General features: G+C 43.5%; 1 protein-coding gene across 1 annotated transcript in view; it reads left to right on the forward strand.

The window, feature by feature from the left end:
- Positions 1-11763: 11763 nt before the first annotated feature.
- The window catches only part of GGT1 (gamma-glutamyltransferase 1), a 115801-nt gene continuing 101071 nt past the window's right edge, over positions 11764-26493 (forward strand). The window contains exon 1 of the mRNA XM_044275508.1: positions 11764-11887. The gene's annotated coding sequence lies outside the window, so the exon portion shown is untranslated. The remainder of the gene's footprint in view (positions 11888-26493) is intronic.

Consider the following 26493-nt stretch of genomic DNA (forward strand, 5'->3'; position numbering starts at 1 on the left):
CTTCTTGGTCTTGAAGAAATTATCCATTTTGAGGCAATTTTAGTGCTTAAATGTTGCTTTTAGAGCAATTCTGTGGAGGAGCTCCTTCCTCACACGACCATCTCCTCCTGCAGTCAAGCCACGCCCCATAGTCATCCTTTCTAGTGGAGGTCCTTCTCCTTCTTTTTCTTTTGTAAAAACTGAACAGAAGTATTCATTAAGGCAGTCGGCTAGCCCTTTATTCTCTTCTACATACCTTCCGTCCTTTGTTTTTAATTTAGTTATTCCTTGTTTTAATTTCCTTTTTTCATTTATATATCTGAAGAATGTCTTATCCCCTTTTTTCATAGACTGAGCTAGTTTTTCTTCTGCCTGAGCTTTAGAAGTTCTTATAACTTGCTTGGCCTCTTTCTGCCTAATCTTGTAGATTTCCTTATCTTCATTGCTCTGGTTTTTTTTATAATTACAAAATGCTAGCTTTTTATTTTTAATGATTTGGGCCACTTCTGCTGAGTACCACAGTGGTCTCTTCCTTTTTTTGCTTTTACTGACAAGTCTAATGCAATTTTCTGTTGCCTTCAATAATGCACCTTTTAAGTAGTCCCATTTCTCCTGGACTCCATGTAATCCGTTCCAGTCTGATAAGGACTCATTTATGACTAATTTCATTTTTGAAAAGTCTGTTTTTCTAAAATCTAAAACTTTTGTTTTTGTGTGGTGGGACTCTTTCACAGTTCTTATATTAAACCACACTGACTGGTGATCACTAGATCCCAAGGTTTCGCCTACAATGACATCATATACCGAATGCCCATTTGTGAATATCAAATCCAAAATGGCCTCCCTCCGGGTTGGCTCCTCAACCATTTGTTGTAGGGATAACCCCAGTAGGGAATTTAGAATTTCTGTACTCCTGGTAGAACTTGCTATTTTGGTTTTCCAGTTTATATCTGGAAGATTGAAATCTCCCATAATGATAACTTCTCCTTTCATTGTCATTTTAGCTATTTCTTCAACTAGTAGATCATCTAGTTCTTTAACTTGATCAGGTGGTCTATATATCACACCTACACGAGTTACTGCATGATTAGCAAACTGCAACGTAACCCAAACTGACTCTATGTTGGCCTCACCAACTTGTATTAGGTTAGATTTAATGCTATCTTTCACATACAGGGCCACTCCTCCTCCTTTATTGCCTTCTCTGTCTCTTCTGTATAAAGAGTACCCTGGTATGGTTATGTCCCAGTCATTTCTTTCATTAAACCATGTCTCCGTAACAGCCACTAAATCTACATTCTCAGATGCCATTATTGACCCAAGTTCACTGATTTTTTTACCTAAACTGCGAGCATTTGTAGACAGGACTCTGAGCTTATCATTTCTTAACCTCTGTGCTTCTGACCTGTTCTGGCATTGTTTCGGGGGGCAATTGGACTCTTATTTTCACTCTTTTGCCCCCCCTTCCTAGTTTAAATACTCTTTTGCAAATTCTTGGAGTTGTTCACTAAGTACATTTGTTCCTTTGAGAGAAAGATGCAAACCATCTTTTTTGTACAGTTCCTTTCTATTCCAAGTAGAGCTATCATGAGAAACAAAGCCAAATCCTTGCTCTTGACACCATTTACCAAGCCATATGTTGAACTCCTTTATGCGCCTCTGCCTATCATTCTGAACATTATGCACAGGCAGAACTTCAGAAAATGAAATGGTGGATGCAAAATCCTGTACGTCATTACCAAGTGTGATAAAAGATTTTTTCACCTCTGACACTTTATTGCAAGCCAGGTCATTTGTCCCTAGATGGACAAGAACATCCACGTCCCCTTCCTGCTTTGCTTGCTTAACAATATTAATAATACGTCTTCTAGCAGTAGCCCCAGGGAGACATCTCACAAAACCATTTTCTTTAAGCTCCACGCTTCTTATGATTGAATCACCCAGCAACAGCTGCTTCCTTTGAGACTTCACTTTATCTTTTTTGTCCTTGGCTGCAGTCTTGCATACATTAGACATAGGAGTCGATGGTTTCTCACCCTCTGTGCTTGAGTCCATATCCATGTTGTCCTTACATTCTGAGAGTGCTGCAAATGAATTTTGGAGAACCACCGACTGTGGGACATGTCTTCTATCCACCACTCTAAGTCTTCCAGAACCTACAGTAACCCATCTGCCATTTCTGGGGGTCCAATAATAGGACAAGTTCTATCTTTCAGCGGAACAGATATACGGAAATAAGGAAACGGCAAAGCATACGGAGTACATTCTGCTTTTTTTGCGGAACCATTGAAATGAATGGTTCCACATACGGACCGCAGACAGAATCCACAAAAACGGAACTGAAACGGAAAAAAAAGAACCTTTGTGTGCAATTGGCCTTATACCTTATGTCTGTGGAGGCTCCACATCTGGTTTTGGCTCCTAATCAGAGACCAAACACTGACGTGTGAATGAGGCATTACTTCTATGGGACCAGAGCTGCGTGAAAAATATAAAACATGCTGCAATTCTCATGCAACGCAGAACTGAGGCACGAAAAAAACCCTACTATACCTTCCATCATCCCCTTGCTATTTCCTCCCACACAACTTTGATATGACAAGCAGTGGACTGGGCCTACCCTGCTGATGGATTTAGAGCAGGCATCCTCAAACTGCGGCCCTCCAGCGGTTGCAAAACTACAACTCCCACCATGCCCTGCTGTAGGCTGATACCTGTAGGCTGTTCGGGCATGCTGGGAGTTGTAGTTTTGCAACCGCTGGAGGGCCGCAGTTTGAGGATGCCTGATTTAGAGCATCAACCAGCCCATTCCAGGATCACATGGGTCTGACATCATGACCATTTGGGCGGGGATTCTGACAGAAGGGATCATGGGAGGCCTGGTCGTGATGTCAGAGGAAATCCAAACTCCACAGATAGCGCAGTATCATGACTACTCTCTAGTCTAGATCAAGACAGAGACAGTATTGCAAGTACATTAGTAAGTTGCAAAGCCTGGCAGGTGAAGGATTGGAAATACTTTAACAATGGCCTATCTGAGATCCCCAGGGAGATAAGCAGCTGTCAGAGGGGTCTGGCAGCAGCTTATCCCCTCTCCCTACTGAGGGAAACTTAGGCCTCATGCACACTACCATATTTTGCATCTGTGCCCAATCCACATTTTTTGTGGCTAGCACACAGACCCACTTATTTCTATGGGCCTTAGGCCTCATGCACACGACCGTTCCCTTTTTTGCAGTCCGCAAACAACGGAAGCCACCCGTGTGCCTTCCGCAATTTGCGGAACGGAACAGGCGGACGTCAATATAAATGCCTATTCTTGTCTGCAAAGCGCGGACAAGAATAGGACATGTTATATTTTTTTAGCGGGGCCGTGGAATGGAGCAATGGATGCGGACAGCAATCTTTTGCGGCCCCATTGAAGTGAATGGGTCCGCCTCCGAGCCGCCAAAACGGCGGCTCGGATGCGGACCCAAACAATGGCCGCGTGCATGAGGCCTAAGTCAGGGGAGATTTTTGTCAACTGTAACAGGTTTTACTTTTTATGCGACTGAATGATATCAGACGTGTAGCACATACAGTAAAACTTGCCTATATGACAACAGAGAAATAATCTGTACATTGCACCGACCTAAAGGGAACCACAGGCAGCATGAGATACCAACAGGCTCCTTGGTTAGACTGCAGAGAACACAATGACCCTCCTGCAACCTTTCTTCAACTTCCCAGTTAAATAAGGACACGGCACTCCTCGAATGCATAAACAAAACCCATTTATTGGATGAGGGTCGGTCACAGCTTTATTGGAATGATTAATTTTAACCGAGTTCTCTAAACGCTGTAATCATATTCAAGGAGGAACTAAACGGTATGCCAACCGCCACTCCCGCTGGGAAAGTCCACCCCTCAGCTCCACCACCTCATCTTCAACCAACTGCCAGCTGTGACTTCAAGAGATTGAAAGCAGTAAACCCTGCTAACAAGAAAAACACTTAAACGAGCGCCACAAGGTAAATTACCAAATAAGGGGGGAAATGTGGAGGAGCTTGGCTGCTCTATGCCCTGATCTGCTTGATTGGCTGGCTGGCGTCTCCCCAAGGAACGAACGTTTGCAGGCCATTTCGTACATTTGGGACCACGATTTGCCCGGGCACCATCTGTACGTTGCCGCAGAAGGATCCAGACCCATTCAACTTAAATGGGTCCGTTATCCGTCCGCAACGCAAAAAAATAGAACCTTTTTTTGGCGGAGCAGAAATATGGACATACGAAATGCACACAGAGTAACTTCTGTTTTTGCGGACCCATTGAAATGAATGCTTCTGCATATGGTCCACAAAAAAAAAAAAATGAAAGAAAATACGTTTGTGTGCATGAGCTCTAAGGGTTTGAGTTTTTTCTTTTGTTTAGTGTTTTTGCCAGATTTTTTATTTTATTTTTGCTGCGGTTTTTGTGGCGTTTTTCTTGGTGTCTTTTTGCAGAGATTTAGTAATCCTGTAGATGTGGGAAGCGCAGACTGACTGTCCAGACCTGCACCAGATTTATCAGAGGGGCTCAGTCTGGATGATACATGTGGTGCAGGGAGAGACACGTTTTTTCTGACTTTGTACCAACTACTGGATGGCTTACTTTGAGACAGAATTTTTACACCAGAATTGTGGTGCAATTTTGTTGCAAAAATAGCAGATGTTAATTTGTCCCCCTTTCCCACAAACCTCTGCGCCTTTTCAGCTAAGATCCACCACTCGGAGCATGTTGTAAAAGTGTAGCAATCCTTGGTGCTCTACATTCATAGTGCCGGGTTTTAGGCCTCTTTCACACTTGCGTTGTCCGGATCCGGCGTGTACTCCACTTGCCGGAATTACACGCCAGATCCGGAAAAACGCAAGTGTACTGAAAGCATTTTGAAGACGGATCCGTCTTCAAAATGCTTTCAGTGTTACTATGGCAGCCAGGACGCTATTAAAGTCCTGGTTGCCATAGTAGGAGTGGGGAGCGGGGGAGCGGTATACTTACAGTCCGCGCGGCTCCCGGGGCGCTCCAGAGGTACGTCAGAGCGCCCCATGCGCATGGATGACGTGCCATGCGATCACGTCATCCATGCGCCTGGGGCGCCCTGACGTCACTCTGGAGCGCCCCGGGAGCCGCACGGACGGTAAGTATGCTGCTCCCCCGCTCCCCACTACACTTTACCATGGCGGCCAGGACTTTAGCGTCCCGGCAGCCATGGTAACCATTCAGAAAAAGCTAACGGACGAAACGACGTTTAGCTTAAGGCCGGATCCGGATCAATGCCTTTCAATGGGCATTAATTCCGGATCCGGCCTTGCGGCAAGTCTTCAGGATTTTTGGCCGGAGCAAAAAGCGCAGCATGCTGCGGTATTTTCTCCGGCCAAAAAACGTTCCGTTCCGGAACTGAAGACATCCTGATGCATCCTGAACGGATTTCACTCCATTCAGAATGCATTAGGATAAAACTGATCAGGATTCTTCCGGCATAGAGCCCCGACGACGGAACTCTATGCCGGAAGAAAAGAACGCAAGTGTGAAAGAGCCATTAGACAGAATTTTGGCACAGATACATTAGTAAATCTGGATAAGGGTGTCTTACTACTAGTATTTACTTCATGGCATTTTCTCCTATAGAGAAGGTGTTAGCAAAATGCCTGAATACATTTTAGCACTCCAGCATGCTGCATTTTTTAAAAGAAGCGAGAAAGGGGGAAAAAAAAAGCCTAATTAATGAAAAAAACTCCTTACAAATTTGTGTGTTTCATATTTTATATTTTCCATTGACCTTTCAGCGAACATCGGGAGCTTTTACAGCATAAAAAAAATTTAAAAATAAAAATGCAGCTGTAACAAATGTGACTAATCACTTTCATTTCACGTTCTTCTGATCCATCAGGAAAAAACAGAACCCCCCACCCATATCCTGTATTTTAAGCTTCCGTTGTGCTCAGTTATGCACATTTTGCATCCGTTCTAGCCATTTCCACCTGAGATCCATTATTTTAGACAGGAAAAAAAGTTCTACACCATAACGAAACAGTGATGTGAACCCAGCCTTAGGCCTCTTTCACGCGGCCGTTGTCCCACCGTGGTTGTATTGCGACCCACAATACACGGGGCACCGGCCGCGTGAATTCTGCATCACGGATGTGGACCCATTCACTTGAATGGGTCTGCAAATCAGAAGATGCGGTGCGGAACAGAACCACGGAACGGAAGCACTACGAAGTACTTTCATGGGGTTCTGTTCCGTGCTTCAGTTCTGCAAAAAGATAGAACTTGTTCTATCTTTTAGCGGAACGGACGGATTGCTGACCCCATTCAAGTGAATGGGTCCGCGATCCGCATGCGGTTGGCCCACGGTCGAGGCCCGTGCATTGTGGACCGCAGCACGGACACGGCAGGACAACGGCCATGTGAAAGAGGCCTTAACAGTTTGTAACTAGGGAGCCTATTTCATGCTGCCCGTGGTTCCACTGTAAATTCTGAAATACTGACGTTTTTCACAAAACCATTGTAGGAAATACAACATATGCTGTTACTCAGAACCGATAACTAAGCTAGATGTGTAATATATACACAGGACATAGTTCAGGCACCTAAAATGCAAAACCACACAATTGTTTAAATTGCTTTGTACTGTTTGCATCTGGCACCAGTAACTGTATACAGTCCTGGTTTTTCATGTTAAAACCATATGTTTGAGTACAGTTAATGCTTTAAGCAGATTTGGAAAACAGAATCATTCTAAATTGTAGGGATTTTCCAGTTTCTTGAAAGGCTATCCGGTGTGCATTCAATGGGGGTCAATTACTTACAGCGCTAAACCAGTTTTTGGGGTAAACAAAAGTTGCAAGACCCAATTTGCAACTTTTTAAATGCCTGGGCGAGAATATTTTGTCCCATGTTTATTTTTTTTACATCATCCTCGCCACTTAGGAGTGGCAGGGGCCAACCAAGTAGCCCTGGCACAGGGCTTTCTTTTGCAAGGTCACTACACACTGTCTGTACAATAAGGACACAGACACACAACCAGCTCTTTGTGCACCACATGACGGATGCAGACCCATTCACTTGAATGGGTCCGCAATCCAGAAGGTGCGGTGCACAATGGAGGCACGGAACCCCACAGAAGCATAACGGAGTGCTTCCGTGGTTTTCTGTCCGTGCCTCTGCAACACAAAAAATAACAACGTTCTATTCTTCAGTGGTGCAGTCAGATCACGGACCAATTCAAGTTCAATTGGTCTGCATCTGTCTGCAATAGCCACACGGATGGTACCCATGCATTGATGTCATATATCTGGACTTCTCCAAAGTGTTTGACACTGTACCACATAAAAGGTTAGTATATAAAATGAGAATGCTCGGACTGGAAGAAAACATCCTTATGTGGGTAAGTAACTGGCTGAGTGATAGCAAACAGAGGGTGGTTATTAACGGTAAATACTCAGATTGGGTCACTGTCACTAGTGGAGTACCTCAGGGGTCAGTATTGGGCCCTATTCTCTTCAATATATTTATTAATGATCTTGTAGAAGGCTTGCATAGTAAAATATCAATTTTTGCAGATGACACTAAACTGTGTAAAGTAATCAACACTGAAGAGGACAGTATACTACTACAGAGGGATCTGGATAGATTGGAGGCTTGGGCAGAGAAGTGGAAGATGAGGTTTAACACTGACAAATGTAAAGTTATGCACATGGGAAGGAATAATGCAAGTCACCCGTACATACTAAATGGTAAAACACTGGGTAACACTGACATGGAAAAAGACCTAAGAATTTTAGTTAGCAAACAGCAAACTAAGGCTACTTTCACACTAGCGTTCGGGTTTCCGTTCGTGAGCTCCGTTTGAAGGAGCTCACGAGCGGACCCGAACGCAGCCGTCCAGCCCTGATGCAGTCTGAATGGAGGCGGATCCGCTCAGACTGCATCAGTCTGGCGGCGTTCAGCCTCCGCTCCGCTCGCCTCCGCACGGACAGGCGGACAGCTGAACGCTGCTTGCAGCGTTGGGTTGTCCGCCTGGCCGTTCGGAGGCGTGCGGATCCGTGCGGATCCGTCCAGACTTTCAATGTAAGTCAATGGGGACGGATCCGTTTGAAGATGCCACAATGTGGCTCAATCTTCAAGCGGATCCGTCCCCCATTGACTTTACATTGAAAGTCTGGACGGATCCGTCCCAGGCTATTTTCACACTTAGCTTTTTTTTGCTAATATAATGCAGACGGATCCGTTCTGAACGGAGCCTCCGTCTGCATTATTATGAGCGGATCCGTTCAGAACGGATCCGCCCGAACGCTAGTGTGAAAGTAGCCTAAGCTGTAAAAACCAGTGTCAGGCAGCTGCTGCCAAGGCCAGTAAGATAATGGGTTGCATCAAAAGGGGCATAGATGCCCGTGATGAGAACATAGTCCTACCACTTTCCAAATCACTATTAAGACCACACATGGAGTACTGTGTACAGTTATAGGCTCCTGTGAACAAGGCAGACAGACCTGGAGTGGATACAGAGGAGGGCAACTAAAGTAATAACTGGAATGGGGCAACTACAGAACCCTGAAAGATTATCAACATAAGAGTTATTCACTTTAGAAAAAAGACGACTCAGAGGAGATCTAATTACTATGTATACATATATCAGGGGTCAGTACAGAGATCTCTCCCATCATCTATTTATCCCCAGGACTGTGACTGTGACGAGGGGACATCCTCTGCGTCTGGAGGAAAGAAGGTTTGTACACAAACATAGAAGAGGATTCTTTACGGTAAGAGCAGTGAGACTATGGAACTCTCTGCCTGAGGAGGTGGTGATGGTGAGTACAATAAAGGAATTCAAGAGGGGCCTGGATGTATTTCTGGAGCATAATAATATTACAGGCTATAGCTACTAGAGAGGGGTCGTTGATCCAGGGAGTTATTCTGATTGCCTGATTGGAGTCGGGAAGGAATTTTTATCCCTTAAGTGAGGAAAATTGGCTTCTACCTAACAGGTTTTTTTTTTTTTTTTGCCTTCCTCGGGATCAACTTACAGGATGACAGGCCGAACTGGATGGGCAAATGTCGTTTTTCGGCCTTATATACTATGTTACTATATATGAAACAGCATATTATATGTATTAAGCCTCATTCACACATCCGTGATCAAAGCCATGAGCAGGTGGTCAGTGATGCATCCGTGAAGGATCCGTGTTGGGTCTATGTGTCTTTTTTTTGCTGTCCGTGTTGCATCCGTGCTGAAAACACGGACCGTGCTAAAACACTGATGTCCGAATACACACATTAAAAAGAATCGGGACGTGTGCTGTCCGTGAAGAACACGTACAGGACACGTCCGTGCAACACTGACATGTGAATGAGGCTTAATGGACATGATGGATCCGTTACCACGGACAAAATAGAGCATGCATACATGCTGAAAACACGGACTGTGCTAAAACGCTGATGTCTGAATACACACATTAAAATGAATGGGGACGTGTGCTGTCCGTGGAGAACACGTACAGAAGATGTTGATAAATGGTTTGTTGATTGTACTTATGTCAGACAGTTTTATAATGAGTCTTCATTGTTCTGATTAAAAATATTTAATTTTTAATACAGCCCCGAATGGTATAGTGTGTGTTAACCACCTATTAGTATATATTCTTTTTTTAGAGGATTTTTAGGGTAAGCCTTTGTAACAGAGCACCTTAGTCCAGAAATCACGACAGGTGAGCCACCACATACATTTGATTATTCAACATATCTGGCCATAGCTACTGTGAAGGGGGCACGTATCTGGCCATAGCTACTGTGAAGGGGGCACGTATCTGGCCATAACTACTGTGAAGGGGGCACGTATCTGGCCATAGCTACTGTGAAGGGGGCACGTATCTGGCCATAACTACTGTGAAGGGGGCACGTATCTGGCCATAGCTACTGTGAAGGGGGCACGTATCTGGCCATAGCTACTGTGAAGGGGGCACGTATCTGGCCATAGCTACTGTGAAAGGGGCACGTATCTGGCCATAGCTACTGTGAAGGGGGCACGTATCTGGCCATAGCTACTGTGAAGGGGGCACGTATCTGGCCATAGCTACTGTGAAGGGGGCACGTATCTGGCCATAGCTACTGTGAAGGGGGCACGTATCTGGCCATAGCTACTGTGAAGGGGGCACGTATCTGGCCATAGCTACTGTGAAGGGGGCACTTATCTGGCCATAGCTACTGTGAAGGGGGCACGTATCTGGCCATAGCTACTGTGAAGGGGGCACTTATCTGGCCATAGCTACTGTGAAAGGGGCACATATCTGGCCATAGCTACTGTGAAAGGGGCACGTATCTGGCCATAGCTACTGTGAAGGGGGCACTTATCTGGCCATAGCTACTGTGAAGGGGGCACTTATCTGGCCATAGCTACTGTGAAGGGGGCACTTATCTGGCCATAGCTACTGTGAAGAGGGCACGTATCTGGCCATAGCTACTGTGAAGGGGGCACGTATTTGGCCATAGCTACTGTGAAGGGGGCACGTATCTGGCCATAGCTACTGTGAAGGGGGCACGTATTTGGCCATAGCTACTGTGAAGGGGGCACGTATCTGGCCATAGCTACTGTGAAGGGGGCACTTATCTGGCCATAGCTACTGTGTGGTAGCATAAAGGGGAATAATTACTATGTGGGGGCATTTAGAGGACTGGGTGGTATTAGGTTCATAGCTATGTTTTGGGCAGAGTGTCCCTCTTTTTTCTTTTCAAAAGTTGGGAGGTATGGAATCCAGCCAGTGAAAGAAGCAATATGGACAATCACAATACATTAGTAAGTGTCTTGTACTGAAGTGAGACAACCCCCTTTAAAGGGGTTGTCCGGGTTTAGAGCTGAACCCGGACATATCCCATTTTTCGCCCAGGCAGTCCCTCTGACATGAGCATTGGAACATTTCATGCGCCAATAATATCCCTTGCCCTGCGCTGAATCGTGCAGGGCAAGGACATTTTTACACTTCTAGGCGCAGGCAGGGCAGTGCTAAAGCCCGCCCATTAGTGCCGGTGATGTCACTGGCAACACTGCTAGGCGGAAGCAGGACGATAGCACCGCGGGCTGCCCGACGTGCACAGCATCATTGTAATCTATGATGCTGTGTGCTCCCGTGCGCACGATCAATGCCGCTCCGGGACATATGGCCCGCTCACGGACCGTATGTCACGGAGGGCATACGGTCGTGTGCATTGTGCAAGAGGCCTAACTGATACATTGCAGATTTTACAGAGCAGAATTTCATGCTGAAAGTTTTTAAAAAAAATCTCATGTACACATTCAGAAAATGCCTGCACCAGAATCCACTCTGGGTTTGACTACACCTTTAGGCCTCAAGCACATGAACGTATTTTCTTTCCGTGTCCGTTCCATTTTTTGTTTTGTGGACCGTATATGGAACCATTCATTTCAATGGGTCTGCAAAAAAAAACTGAAGTTACGCTGTGTGCATTCCGTTTCCGTATTTCCGTTTAGCAAAAAATTAGAACATGTCCTATTATTGTCCGCATTACGGACAAGAATAGGACTGTTCTATTAGAGGCCAGCTGTTCCGTTCCGCAAAATACGGAATGCACGCGAACGTCATCCATATTTTTTGAGGATCCGTTTTTTGCTGACCGCAAAATACATACGGTCGTGTGCATGAGGCCTTAAGAGGAAGTTAAAATCCTGAATTTGATGAGTTGCATAATGAATGTGTCACTTTGCAGGTTGTCCCTTCCCTGTACATGGTATCAGGTGGTTTGTGCAGTGTGGAGAAAGGTCTGTGCTTTCCCTGCCCTGTCTCCTCCTCTAACAACCAGCCCCTGACAGTTTAAGAATCCTCTTGAGGAGCACTTGTCACACTTACCTCTTGCCTGGGAGCACAAGTAGAAGGTAAGAGCCTGTACTGGTGGGGGAATGGAGATGAGAGACCCCATTATACTGATGCTTTCTAATGCACCCTCAGAGCAGTCAGTGCTGGACTTTCCTCCCAGTTGTAGGCTAGTCGGACTGTCTCCATGAGTAGTATTAGTAATCTCCTGACTATTTACTCTGAACAAATCTTATGTGAAGTTAAATGAATCATAAAACTTGGAAACTTTCGGCTCTTCCCATCTGTAGCTGGCTGCACTTCTATGATTTCTGTGCTTCTCCCCTATGTGGAGGTTCTGACTACCCCTCCTTGCAGTAATCTTCCATTAGCCAGATGTTATATGCGCAGGGCTAGCTAGTGTCGTCTAGTCATGTAGTATGTCATTGTATAGTTACTAGTGTTGGGGTCCATTCACACGTCCGTTGTTTCTTTCCTGATCTGTTCCATTTTTTGCGGAACAGATCTGGACCAGTTGCGTACCCATTCATTTTCAATGGGTCCTGAAAAAAAATCGGACAGCACAATGTGTGCTGTCCGTTTCCGTTGTTCCGTTCCGTATGTCCGAAAAAATATAAAACTTGTCCTATTATTATCCGCAAAATCGGATCCTGGTACAATACAAAGTCAATGGATCCGCAGAAAACGGATGACATACGAAATTCGGGATATAGAAAAATACTGACGTGTGAATGTAGCCTTAAATGAACTTGTGGTTTCAAGTTCAGCGTACAAGGTTCGGGTTATCTAAGAATTCCGTTATGGATTCCGCTTCCGCTAAATTATGGTCCGTGTTAGCGGAATCCATAAGGGAATTCTTAGATAACCCGAACTTGAAACACAAGTTTGCTCAACACTAATAGTTACATATGCCATTCCATAATATAGCCACCTGCACATGAGTGAGGACGAACGCACATAAGGTCCCCACCAATTTCCGTTGTGGATTTATGTGCGTTTCTGCTGCATATCTGCACCAAATTCTGCAATGTCCAATTGCGGTTTTTGGTGTGGATTTGATGCGGTTTTGCCAAAGATCTTGCCCTTTCATTGAAACAGATGAAATCCGCAGCTAAAACCGCAAACATAATTGATATGCTATTAAATTTGAAATCTGCGCCGCAGGCCAATTTGTGCATGGAAAAATTCTGCAAAGTGTACATGAGATTAGTGTAATCTTATACACTTTGTGGTACTATAATACGCGGTGTTTTTTCTGCACGAAAAACCGCACATATTCTGCAACGTGTTCAGTTGGCCTAATAACACGGGGAGGGGCGTATTTTATTTATTTTTTTCCGGAAGAATCCCACAACAGTGAGTCCAGCAGGAAAGAGAAGTATAAGTTACTATTTTATACTTCCATTCTCTTTAGATCAATTCTGCATGAAAAACAGCACAATTTTCACACACAAAAAACCACTTATTCACATATTGCAGCTTTGATCAGTGCAATGTATTTGTAAAGTACAGATGTGTCCTCTCTCTTACCTGATCTCCAAACTGTTGTAAATATTTTTTTATTGTACAATACTATGAACAATTCGCAATAATAAATATGCCGCTACACATGGCAATTTAGATAGTTAGTCAAAACATTACACTTTTACAGAATAAAGTTACAATGGCGTGTCAAAAATCAGTTTCTCAGATTTGTGACATACCAAGGAGCAAGGCATGGCTGTATAACAGTAGATTAGGAACCTTCGTAACCAGGGAAAGGGAGGGAGAAGGAATGGGGGGGGGGGGGGGAAGGAAAGGAAGTGTGCTATAAAATTAATTGGAGCCCCTCAGGTATCATGAATTATCTTGCTGGAATGTGAAGATATAGCATAAATGTAGCACTGCACTTAAAGGAATACATGGTATAATGAAAGCGTAGGAGGCACCAGGGCTCCACCCAAGACCCCATCATTATAATGGGAGCTAATCTCCCTTTCGCTAATCACCTGATCTCCAAACTGGAAGTGGTGTCAATTTTGTCCTGACAGAAAAACATCATATCGCGAGACTGTAACTAAAATCTAAAAAGTTGCAATACACCTCACAACCACTGGGCGGTGAGTGCTCCACAGGTAGCTTATTGCTTAAGCTGCAGAGAAGCTAGCCTCAAATATGAGATATTTAGAGGAAGACCTAGCTAGATTTGGTGAGATCTATTGAGAAGATTAAATGTGTGAAAGTCAAACACATGAGAATAAAGTAACACTAAATCCAGAATCCAAATATCATCTGTGACACTGCCTGCTTAGTGGTGTATCTAATCATATCATGTGAGATACTGTCTGCTCAGCTGCGTATCTAATCATATTATGTGTGATACTGTCTGCTCAGCTGCGTATCTAATCCTATCATGTGTGATACTGTCTGCAGAGTTGTATATCTAAGCCTATCGTGTGTGATTCTGCCTGCTGAGCTGTGTATCTAATCCTATTCTGTGTTATACTGTCTGTAGAGTCATGTATCTAAGCCTATTGTGTGTGATACTGCCTGCTGAGTTGTGTATCTAATCATATCATGTGTGATACGTTTTGCTAAGATGTGTATCTAATCCTATCATGTGTGATACTGTCTGTAGAGTCTTGAATATAAGCCTATTGTGTGTGATACTGCCTGCTGAGCTGTGTATCTAATCCTATTCTGTGTGATACTGTCTGTAGAGGCATGTATCTAAGCCTATTGTGTGTGATACTGCCTGCTGGGTTGTGTATCTAATCATATCATGTGTAATACTGCCTGCTGAACTGTGTATCTAATCCTATTCTGTGTGATACGGTCTGCTAAAATGTGTATCTAATCCCATTACGTGTGATACTGCCTGCTGAACTGTGTATCTAATCCTATTCTGTGTTATACGGTCTGTAGAATCATGTATCTAAGCCTATTGTGTGTGATACTGCCTGCTGAGCTGTGTATCTAATCCTATTCTGTGTGATACGGTCTGTAGAGTCGCGTATCTAAGCCTATTGTGTGTGATACTGCCTGCTGAGCTGTGTATCTAATTCTATCATGTGTGATATGTTTTGCTAAGATGTATATCTAATCCTGTCGTGTGTACCACTGCTTGAAGAAGGTGTCTTCCAGAAACTGGCAGTAGGACTGGGAGTTGAGCTTGACTCCATCCTCAACCCAAAAAGGCCCCACAAGCTCATCTTTGATGATACCAGCCCAAACCAGTACTCCACCTCCACCTTGCTGGCGTCTGAGTCGGACTGGAGCTCTGTGCCCTTTACCAATCCATCCATCTGGCCCATCAAGACTCACTCTCATTTCATCAGTCCATAAAACCTTAGAAAAATCAGTCTTGAGATATTTCTTGGCCCAGTCTTGACGTTTCAGCTTGTGTGTCTTGTTCAGTGGTGGTCGTCTTTCAGCCTTTCTTACCTTGGCCATGTCTCTGAGTATTGCACACCTTGTGCTTTTGGGCACTCCAGTGATGTTGCAGCTCTGAAATATGGCCAAACTGGTGGCAAGTGGCATCTTGGCAGCTGCACGCTTGACTTTTCTCAGTTCATGGGCAGTTATTTTGCGCCTTGGTTTTTCCACACGCTTCTTGCGACCCTGTTGACTATTTTGAATGAAACGCTTGATTGTACGATGATCACGCTTCAGAAGCTTTGCAATTTTAAGAGTGCTGCATCCCTCTGCAAGATATCTCACTATTTTTGACTTTTCTGAGCCTGTCAAGTCCTTCTTTTGACCCATTTTGCCAAAGGAAAGGAAGTTGCCTAATAATTATGCACACCTGATATAGGGTGTTGATGTCATTAGACCACACCCCTTCTCATTACAGAGATGCACATCACCTAATATGCTTAATTGGTAGTAGGCTTTCGAGCCTATACAGCTTGGAGTAAGACAACATGCATAAAGAGGATGATGTGGTCAAAATACTCATTTGCCTAATAATTCTGCACGTAGTGTATTTCTAACTCCTTTCCAATCCATTTCTGTAGGCAGGTCTGCTTCAAATCCTCATCCCAAAAACTTTGTGTATTTAGCCTTTCACATGACCATATTTTTGGTCTGCATCAGATCAACATTATTTGAGGACCCATTTATTTCAATGGGGGCAAAAAAGATGTGGACAACACCATATGCTGCCTGCATCTGAATGTCCAAGAATATAGAACCTGTCCTATTCTTGTATGTTTTGCAGGGGAAATTCTCCATTGGAAATACAGGGTGGTCAATATATATTTATTGGCAAAGCACGCAATATGAGGGAGGTCGAAAGAGGATTATATACTGGCACTACTGGTGGAAATGGCGGAGCATTAAACACTGGAGCCTATAGATATATATATATATATATATATATATATATATATATACAGACCCTTCTGGGCGCATTATAATAGAGGGCACAGTACAGGGGAGTTAGAACTGCAGAGGGCATTAGAACTACATGGGGACCTGCAGGGGCGGCGATATAAATACTCAGGGCACTATGGTGATATTACTACTTAGGAATCGTTGCGTTGCTCATTATTGAAGGAGAGCGCTGCTATTACATGTAGTGATCTCCTTCATACTATTGGGAGGAGCAAACACTAATGCCATCGCTACTCCCCATATAGAATAGGTTGGAAAAGGGTTAAATCACTCACAGTCCCAAAGTTGTATTTTACACTTCTGATTGTAAAGTACATTTTTTACACCTTTTGCTATATTATTTTATTTACTGTCCTTCTATGTTCATTGTGCCTACAGTCATATTTTTATTTTACAATTAAAATATAAAACCCAACAGACACGGATGTGGTTATTTTGTTTTAAAAAATATTTTGCTTACAAAAACACCAGCAAAAACAATCACACAAATCTAAGTGCATTCTGTATGACCACACAATATACATTATATTTACAATGGGGAAGTGCTTATGTAGCATGGCAGAAATGCTGTTTGTTTAAAAAAAACTTGCTTCAAAAAATCCTTGTGGAATGTCTTCTCACACAATTAAACTGTTAATTTACAGAATCTAATAACTTGCAACTTTGTCAGACTGTCAGATTTATAAAGTGAAAAACAGTTGGAAAGGGAATGAGACGTCACAATGGCTGCTGGTATTATCTTTATGGCTCTTCCATGGCTGGACTCTGGGCATCCCTAGCAAGGCATTCAAGGTGTCGCGGATAATGCCAATCTCTGTTAGTCCTAGCCTGAACCTATTCCGGCATCTAGATAAAATATCCTCCATCAAGTTGCTGGGCAGAGCTCTCTGCCTGGCTGCCATCAAAGTTCACAGTCTTGACCCAGGTCATGTACATCGCATGGGGCACATCCTCTTGGAAGATTGCTTGTGCAGAACGATGAAGCTGTCCGTGACTTGTGGCAAACAATAATTTGGCCAGTTCCGGGGTGATGACAGTCAGAGGAATGTCAGGTACAGCTCTCCCAGAGAAGGCAAGGATGTCATTTATGGGTAGGTCCTGCGTTGGCCGTGCCGGTGTACTAAACCTGTATGGAATTCCAGGAGAATTATAAGGTCTGAAATAAAGCCAAGGACTAAGCAGGAGTTGATTGATGGGATACTTAAGTTCTGGGATAATGTCCTAACTGTACAACAATGGAACAATTACATTGATCATCTGTATAAAGTCCTTCCATTAGTGATAGGAAAGTAAGGCAGTGCCACTGACGTGTAACATTCTGTATCACCAAAGCTTTTCGTGTTGGCCATGGAAGAGTAAAGGGCAGACCTCCTGTAGATCCATGATGTGGTCCTGGACTACAGCTGCACCATTGTAATTCTATGGAGATTGGGAAGTGTTGTAAATGAAAATGGTGCAATTGTTATTTTCTGCATTAAACCCATAATTAAAGTTTATTAAAATTAAACCCTGAATCAGGAGTACTCAAAGCATTTTTTCCTAAAGGTCCACATACCTGGGTCTGCCACTGGGTGAAGGTCCAAACCGCCCAAAAAATAAAAAATAAATTAAGGGGGACAAAACCAGTGGCATGTAGTCATTTGTGGAAAGTGGGAATGTGGTTTTTTTTTTTCTCTAAAAATAAGCACCGCCTCAGGGACCCAAGACAATAAGAATGTTTTGTGTTATGTTTTCCAATAGCAACATGAATGGGCTTCTATAACTTATTTAATTTGTAATTGGGCCTCATCCACAAGACAGTGAAATACAGGGACTGAAATCCATCAGCACCTCCCCCACAGTGGCTGCAGTGTACAGTATGTAGACAAAGCAGAGCTCCTTATCTCTGTATCTGTATACCACTGTATCTGTATACCACTGTATCTGTATCTGTATACCACTCTATACAGATACATACAATTGCTTCATAGACACCATCACCCAAGGTAGGATTAAAAACACAGGTCAGCAGACAGTGTCACACTCTATACACATACATATAATGGCTTCATAGACAGTATCGCACCTAATAGGATTAGATACACAGCTCAGCAGACAGTATCGCACCTAATAGGATTAGATACACAGCTCAGCAGACAGTATCACACCTAATAGGATTAGATACACAGCTCAGCAGACAGTATCGCACCTAATAGGATTAGATACACAGCTCAGCAGACAGTATCAATCACAATAGGCTTACATGACTCTGCAGACAGTATCACACATGGTAGGATTAGATACACAGTTCAGCAGATAGTATCACACATGGTAGGATTAGATACACAGCGCAGCAGATAGTATCACACAGGATTAGATTAGATATGCAGCTTAGCAGATAATCAATTAGGCTACTTTCACACTTGCATTCAGAGCGGATCCGTCTGAGACGGATGCGCTCATATAATGCAGACGGTGGCTCCGTTCAGAACGGATCCGTCTGCATTATAATGTTAAAAAATGTCTAAGTGTGAAAGTAGCCTCAGACGGATCCGTCCAGACTTTCAATGTAAAGTCAATGGGGGACGGATCCGTTTGAAGATTGAGCCATAGTGTGTCATCTTCAAACAGATCCGTCCCCATTGACTTACATTGTAAGTCTGGACGGATCCGCACGCCTCCGCACGGCCAGTCGGACACCCGAACGCTGCAAGCAGCGTTCAGGTGTCCGCCTGCTGACCGGAGCAGGGGCTGAACGCTGCCAGACTGATGCATTCTGAGTGGATCCGCGTCCACTCAGAATGCATTAGGGCTGGACGGATGCGTTCGGGGCCGCTTGTGAGCCCCTTCAAACGGAGCTCACAAGCGGACACCCGAATGCTAGTGTGAAAGTAGCCTAAGTCATGCAAAGATTACGATTTATATACTGACTTCCAATGTGTCTGAATTGTATTATGTACATTTGCAACATGTAATGGGACTGTTAGAAGTATATAATAATCTCTGCATAATACTGTGGTTGGTGTGCTATTTTGAATATAATAAATATAATACTAGACTAGCACTATATAGTGACACCAAGTGTATCTAAATCATAGTATACGGCATATAGAATTGTAGTGAACAATGGCACAGGTAAAAATATATGGTAATCTTTGCACAGTAAAAAAAAAGAGCATCCATAGGAGGGATTTGTTTAATGTATACAATATATTTTTGATATACCGTATGTTAAATGTAAGACAAAGACCTGATGTGAACCCGGCCAAATTTCACAATTGTAATTCCATTACCAGGTCTTTACCTTAAGTTCAGGTATTTAGCTAGTAACGCAGTGCGCCACCTGCTGTCTGAACGCTGTAAAGCTAGCAACACAAAGCGCCACCTGTATCTGAACGTTGTATTGCAATTTATCCAATTTAGATGGAACGTCATTTCGTGACACACATCTGTAGATCCTAAACACTGGGGAATTACAATGGAAAGATTTATACTTCTGATATTGCCACCGACTTTAGATTTTGGCTTCCTAATACTGATGCAGACTGCTGACCCAATCTGAAATGTGGGCACTGATGTGCATGTGTGGTGGATATACATTATGCAGTACGCAGCCCTGCAGGGTATTGCGATGGTGAGGTCACGGTTACTTAGGCAAACGAGGGTTGCTCTGGGTTACTCACAGTTTATGGGAGACCCTGGGCAGGCGTACAGCAGTGATGGAGAGGCTGGCACAGGAGACCTCTGGGACACTCTCAGTGTATAGGGACCAGGCCTGATGGTAGATGAGGTACCCTGGATGTTGCAGGTGTTTAATGTACCGGGGGCAAGGTCCCTTTAAGAATCGTGACGCCAGTGCCGGTAACGGTGGCACACCGATTTATGATAGGAATAATTGAGGAACACAATGTTGTGGTGAACCAAAACTTCCTTTTACTGGAAACAGTCAACTATTTACAGTCTGGGTTCAGTTCCACATGCAATCAGGTGGTTACAGGCAGGTTTTCACAAATGGCAGGCACAATGTTCTTGCAAGATACTCAGAGGGTTAAAACACTTACAGACCAGGCTGCACTTTTCCTCAGAATCCTGTCTGTCTTTATCCCAAGGCCCGTATGCCCTATTGATGGCTTTAATCTTGGTTAGGGAAACTTCCTCAGGTATGTATATATCCTTGCATTAAATAGATCCTTCTGCCCTTTAGCTCTCTGGTTCAGCTGGAAACAATTCTGCTCTGCTCTGCACTTTGTGGGAACTGCAGATTTCTCAGGAGGTAACTCTTCCCCTGGGGACAAACTTCGGAGCTACACTTGCTCAGGAACCTCAGGCAGGCTAGACTGCACTCACTAGCCTCCTGGACTACACTGCCCTCCTCTTTCCTGTCTGGGCCTAACTATATACTAGGGGTTCCCTAGCTCCCTCTACTGTCTAGGAGGAGGAAATACCCCTAACAGGCCTGATACAGGAAATGCACAGGGAAAATCACATAAAGCATCATATAAAATACGATGGCCATATTAACCCTTGTGTAGTGCCCACATTTACCTAGTGGGACACTACAATTACATCAGTAAAAACGTGATCAGCGTGCAATATTTAGTCGCACAGGTGTTTTTGAGCTGTGCTCAACACTTGGGAGTAGGGAGGGTTGGGGTTTGGTCTCACTTTGGACCTTACAAATTTACCATCATTTACTCCTGTAATAGGGGAGTGAAAACTACTTCAGTCACGGGCTGGAGTAGTTCTCATCTCAGATGCACCGACTGTCGGAGGCGCTTATCGGTCTTTGTAAATGACTTCGAAGGGAGGGTTTTTAGTCATGCTGTGTGACCTGTGCAGAGGTCATTGTATAAGGAAATATTAGCTTAAATGTGATAATCGCCTATTGTGGATCCTGATTTATCTCTTATTGTAATCTCGCATATCATGATAATGACAAAAAGTTGCCTGTACAAGAAGTAACACTTATAGGCTTAGTGGCTAGTGCAGAAATGCAGGACTTCAAAATGTATTTAAAAATATAGATAGTGACATGAGAAATGCAAAATAACATTACCAGCATTTAAAAAAAAACATTTAACATCAAAATGTGATTTAAACAGTAGTTCATTTTCTGATTACACTTTCCCTTAAAGAGTAACTAAACTTTTGTATACGTTTTTGTCAACCTTGCCGTAATAGTTTTTGCAATAGTTTATTAATGTTTTTTGTATTTTTGTTACACTTTTCCCTCCTTTAAAGGGCACGTTTCGCTGTGCGTTTAAAATCTACTTCTCTGTACACCGCTGAGCAGTCAGACAGGATTAGCTTGGCGGAGCAGGCAGAAGCAGGAGCCCACTCTGCTCAGCTAATCCTGGCATAGTACATGGATACAGGGTACCCATGTGCTGTGTCATGATTTAGTAAACATCCGAAGTGCATGGGCAGGAGCAACAATATGGACTCCTTTCCGTACTCCCTGCGCTGCGGCCCCATTAATAAAAATGGAAACTTAGCAGTGTACAGAGAAGTAGATTTTAAGCCAGGCATCCTCAAAATGCGGCCCTCCAGCTGTTGTAAAACTACAACTCCCACAATGCCCTGCTGTAGGCTGATACCTGTAGGCTGTTCGGGCATGCTGGGAGTTGTAGTTTTGCAACAGCTGGAGGGCTGCAGTTTGAGGATGCCTGTTTTAAGCGCACAACAAAACGTGCACTTTAGGGAGGAAAAAGTGTAATAAAAAAACAAAAGGCATTAATAAACTATATTACAAAAACTCTTATTGGGGCAATAGGGACAGGTTAATAAAAATGTACACAAGTTTACTTACCCTTTTAAGAAGTTCCCTGTGCAAAAAGCTGATCATTGTTAATTTTTGTCTTTGAACCCTTGACATTCCTGATATAAAAAAGAGACCCTTAGCTCTCAGAATTGCATGCATGCCTCCATAGTGAGTAACACTCCATTGAGTTTCTCCATCTGTTCTTACTTAAAGGCTATGTCATTTTTTTTTATATTATTGCATTGTACTCATTTTGAGCTAAAAATCATTTTTTCAGTTGGTCTTTATTAAAAATATGGAGCCCTTTTTTCTGTACAGAGCTGAGATGCTCCAGAAGCAGCCTCTGGATTTTCTCTCTTTTCTATCTGTTGGGGAGCTGACGGGCTCCTTGTCTCTGCTCTCTGACATTATAAACACTCATCATAGCTCCGTTCTTATCTTACTGATAAGAATGTAGCTTAAAAAAGTGTTATTAGAAGTCCTGCACAAAGTGAAAGTACCAGTCACTCAGCTAGAAAAAACGTTAACCCTTTGTGACAGAATGGCTCAATATTTTTTTTATTAAAGTACAATTGAAAATATGATTTTTAGCCAAACCTAAACAAAAATTGCCTCCGAAGGTGAACATAACCTTTAAAGGGTCAGAGAGTTCTCCTACATTCCCTAATAGGGGTAATTGAAAAAGTTCCTCAAAGAGGACAACTTTAGGGTATGGCTACCCAGCGACATGTGTTGCATGACAAGAAATTCCAGCAACATTTCATGTCAGTGGTGTTGCAGTGTGCCATGCTAGAACTGTGACGCGACAGTCGCAGAAAATCCAGACCTGTCAGATTGTGTGTCGCATGTAGAATGTTGCATGTGACTTTTGAAAATGCCATCAGGGACATTTATTAAAGGAGTAGGGCACTATCTGGTTACTGTTGGCTAATGTGTTTGTAAGATTATATGACACTAATATCTTCTTTGCTGAAATGTTGCACCATTTTTCATATCATATTTCATAAGATATGCCCCTGTTTACAAAGTGTTTTCTGCCGTCCATGTAGAGGTCTTTTCCATAAAATGGCTGCTGAAGGAGGGTCATGTGACCAGGAAATTTTACCTCCGTGTGATGTCTCCTCCATTCAGACACACTGCATCCGCACTAATCTTCCAACAATGCAAGAGCAGAAGGCAGGAGCAGTGTATCTGTACAAAGGAGACCTCACATGGAGGCGAATTGCCTCCATCTTGCCTTTAGCATCCATCTTACAGACAAAACCTCTGTGTGAACAGCACAAAAGACTTTTTAAACCCGGGGGAATAACTTATGAAATAGAAAATGGTGCAGAATTTCAACAAAGGCTATATTAGCAAGTGCCATATAGTAATCTTATATACACATTGGTCAACAATAACCAAAAAGTGGCCGACCCATTTAATCCACTATTGTGCCGTAAAAAAGTCACACATTATGGTGGGTGCCTTTATGACTATTTAGGTTTCTCATCATTTTTCCAAAGTGAAGATGTGGAAGGGGCAGGACTTCGCATTGCCCGCCGTATTTACTGTAACTTTTGCCAAAAAGTGACAGAAGTTATAGCTGAAGTCTACGCCAGCTACAGGCTGTAGCTGGGGTAGACTTCAGTTTCTGGCACACGGCAAGGTAGAGATGCACTCAATTTATTAAGAGGCATCTGAGTATTAATTTAGGTGTATCTCACACCAGTGCACAGGGCCGTCTTTACCAAGGGGCAAAAGTGGCAGCTGCCCCGGGCCCAGTTGCTCCTGGGGGGCCCAAGGCAGCTGCCTCTTGAGCCCTACTAGCTACTGCCCCGGGTGTCAAGCTGTCTGTGTTAAAGTTGTGATCTAGGACCTTAGATGACATCATCACCATGTGACCAGTAACCTAGCAGTTACTGGTCACATGGCTATGAGGTCATCACAGGTCCTAGCAGGAGTTTTGCAGAAGTTAACTGTGAAGCTTCTTTGTGTGAAGATTACATCAGGGGCTGTTATGTTAATATACTGTAAACTACTGTATAGTGGGGTGCTTTATATTGTGTGGGGGCCTGTATACTGTGTGGGGGCCTGTATACTGTGGGGGGCTGTATATTGTGTGGGACTGTATACTGTGTGGCGGGCTGTATACTGTGTGGCGGGCTGTATACTGTGTGGTGGGGCTGTATAATGTGTGGGGGGCTGTATGCTGTGTGGGGGCCTGTATAGTGTGGGGGGCCTGTATAGTGTGGGGGGCTGTATATTGTGGAGTGCTATACTGCTGTACTGTATACTGTGGGGGTCTGTATACTGTGGGTGCGGTATAGTGTGGAGTGCTATACTGATGTACTGTATAGTGTGGGGGGCTGTATCGTGTATAGTTTGGGGTGCTGTATACAGTGAGGTGTTGTATACTGTGGGGTGCTGTATACTGTGGGCTGCTATACTGCTCTACTATATACTGTGGGGTACTGTATAGTGTGGGGTGCTATACTGCATACTGTGTGGTGCTGTATACTATAGGGTGCTATACTGCATACTGTGGGGTGCTGGGGTGCACTGTAACATTAGGGTGAGCCGAGCCCTGGTCTCCTTCCTGCAGAGCGGTGCCCACTTCCAGCCCAGAGCACTGATCCTGAGCCGCTGGAGTCTTCAGAACTGGAAGTATTTACAGTCATTCACTGTACTCTACCAGATGTGTGGATTTTTTGTGTGTGTGTTGTGGTGGAGGGCGCGATTGCCTGCTAAGGTGTGAGAAGGCGGGATCCAGGGGGCCCAAGTAAATTTTTGCCCAGGGTCCAATCAATATTAAAGACGGCCCTGCCAGTGCAGGAAGATAGGGACTGGAGTATGGATGTGCCAGTCTTGCTAAATGTCCCGTAATGTCTTTTGTGGCGTTTCTGTTGCATTGTTTTTCAGCAGATTTTCTCTGAAAACTTATAGGGAATTAGGAAGTGCAGTACTACATGTTTTGTGGCATTGTTTCTCACTTGTGATGCATTTTTTTTGTTGTGTGACCAAAATAAGGAACCAAAAGGCCTCCTTCACACATAAATGTTATGGTGGTAAAGTGTTTTTTATTTATTTTTTAACCCACCATTTCACATTTTTGTGGCTTTTTAAAGCCTTTTCTAAACTGTATACTTGGAACGTGTTGTTTTTTTTAGACATTTTTCAAGTCCAATAGATTCGTGGGGGGAAAAATGGCCGAAAAGTGCCATACCTAGAGCTTGCGGGTTCTGACAAAAAAACTGTCAAAATGAAGAAATGTGGTTCAAAAACAGTGTAAAAAAAGCTGCTGTCTGCAGCAAATATAAACCAGTATAAACTTTAAAATAACATCTCGACACTTAAAAAAATTCAGAAAAATGCTGCCAAAAATATTGTGAAAATTGTATAATAAATTGCACAATAAAAAAAACAGTCAAATCGGCCCAAAAAGTATATGTGAAGGATTCCTAAGGCCTTTTTCACACGGGCATCGCGGGTGAGGGGCGAATGCATTGTGAGTGCATTGCGGCAAACCCACGCGAGTAGGCACGCAATTTCAGTTTTGGCTGTGATGGCGTTTCGCTGCAAATTTTTTCCTGTGCGAGAGCAATGCGTTTTGCACGCGCGTGAGAAAAAACTGAATGTGGTACCCAGACCCGAACCTGGATTTCTTCACTGAAGTTCGGGTTTGGGTTTGGTATTCTGTAGATTTTATTATTTTCCATTTTAACAGGGTTATAATGGAAAATAATAGCATTCTTTAATACAGAATGCTAAATATAATGTCAATTGAGGGTTAAAAAATAATAAAAACATAACTCACCTCATCCACTTGATCGCACAGCCGGGATCCTCTTCTTTGTTCTTCTTGAAGGACCTGCAAAAGGACCTTCACTGACGTCATCACCCACATGGTGAGCGCGGTCACGTCAGAGGAGGTCCTGCTGAATGAAGATAGAAGGACCTTATGTTTTGCTACATAAGCATGTTCAGAAGGCACCCCTGCTGATCAGCTGAGTGAATATAACACAACGCTCATATGGGCACTGTGTTCCCCTTTCTGTTTACCTGGTAGCTGTGCAGCAGAAAACAGGTGTGATTACAGCTCCCCTGTCCCAGTTCACTTTAATGGTAAAACACCTTTAAGAATGAACAATTCCATTTTACCATTTTGGGATAAACTTCAGATGAATCAGAGAGAGACCTCCAAAGTAATTTTCAACTGAAAGTGAGACGAGAACTAGAATATCTCACAAGGCTTACATGTTCCCCAATGAAACATGCAAGCTAATTCTCTTTCTATAAGGGCAAATGAACCTGATTGTCTCGAGAAATTTGCCTTACTTGGTTGAGTGGCCTTGTGGTGGTGCTCTATCATTAGGGAGACCAAAAAATATGTATGAGTATTGTATGCAAGGTGACACTACTCATGTGAAGTCATTTTATCAAGCTGGTGTAAAGTAGAACTGGCTTAATTGCCTATAGCAACTAATCAAATTCCACTAATCTTTTTGACAGCTCCTTTGAAAAATGAAAGGAGTAATATGATTGGTTGCTATGGACAGCTAAGCCAGTTCTACT

The sequence above is a fragment of the Bufo gargarizans genome, chromosome 1 (genome assembly GCF_014858855.1).
Source record: "Bufo gargarizans isolate SCDJY-AF-19 chromosome 1, ASM1485885v1, whole genome shotgun sequence".
NCBI lineage: Eukaryota > Metazoa > Chordata > Amphibia > Anura > Bufonidae > Bufo > Bufo gargarizans.